Genomic DNA, 1,429 nt, shown 5'->3' with positions numbered 1-1,429 from the left:
CTGCTTTAACTGCTCTAATTAAAGAAGTTTGCCCCTTCAAATTTGTACATTTGTATAGCTTAATTTTTATCTTTCCTTTTTCTTTTACTTTTTATAGAATGTTATTATTTTATTAGAAAAAAAATTGTATGTACAGCACGCTTCTTTTTTTTTTTTTTAATTTTTTGCATGTATTATAATAGCAAAGGCTTATCGTTTAATTTGGGAGTGGGAGTGTCCCCACTTTTGCGCAAAAAGCTCTACAACATTATTTACAAGATGAATCATCTTGCATTAGATCACAAGCTCTCCTCTCCCCTCATTATGGACCATCACTCAACTCACCCACCCCCTCCATGTTTATTGATGATGATTCATCATCAAAAATACCGCTGGAAGATTCCAATTTGTAGAAGGAGGCCCTTGCTGGGCCATCAACATTTACGATGCCGAAATACGAGCCCTTTTAATGGGCCTCAAAGCTGCAAACTTGAACAACATCAGGCATCTCCTAGTCTTTTCTGATAATGCAGATCTTATAGATCTTGTAAATACAAATCGACCAGCGAAGCAATGGGTGGATCAACTGCATCGTTGTAATCTAAGACATGCTAGATCTCTATAAACTTTGTACATATTAATAGACAGCATAATCAAGCTGGTCATCTCTTTGTTTACGTATCATGCATGGGGCAGCTATGTATCCAATATGACTCTAGACGATCTTTTCACGTAACTATTTCTATGATCAGTTAATCAGTTAATGAAGATCTCTTTCTTTTGCAAAAAAAGAACAAAAAAAAGTATTATTATTATTATTATTATTATTATTTGTCACAACCATATTATGAGCTAGACATCCAGTACATATATGTGTTAAATTTATAAAGAAATGTTCCTAATGTGTGATTAGATTTCCGATTACTTTCCCAATGTGTGTAGAGTTTTTAGCAGCAAAGCCTTTTTCCATCTATTTTAAGGAAATTATTAAAAATAACTATTTAATTATTTCTCGGATAAATCCCTTAAACCTTCCCTGAGTTGTTTTAAAAGGCCTTAAAATCTCCCCTAACTTTTGGGGATACAGGGAATTACATATTACTTTTAGGGTAAAATACAAAAACCTCCCCTAACATTTTTTATAATCATAAAAACCTCTCCTATAGTTTCACTTTAGTAAAAACCTCTCCTGAATTTTTAAAGAATTTGGCAAAAACCTCCCTTCCAGCAGTGACCCAAATGGAAAATGTCAGACCAGTACATCAATTTTGTTCCAAATTTCCATTTTACCCTTTTGCAAATTAGTTTGCATACATTTTTATTGAAATACCCATGTCGACCTGTTATCCTCTTTACCTCTCCCGTCAACCTCTTTTATCCTCTGTCCTATCCCTAAATTCTTTCATATAAAGAGGAGGAAAGCTACAACTCTTTTAATCTTTCATCCAAA

Source organism: Nelumbo nucifera, chromosome 1, assembly GCF_055504915.1.
Source record: "Nelumbo nucifera cultivar China Antique chromosome 1, China Antique-T2T, whole genome shotgun sequence".
NCBI classification, from domain to species: domain Eukaryota; kingdom Viridiplantae; phylum Streptophyta; class Magnoliopsida; order Proteales; family Nelumbonaceae; genus Nelumbo; species Nelumbo nucifera.
Note: the sequence above shows the minus strand (reverse complement) of the source record.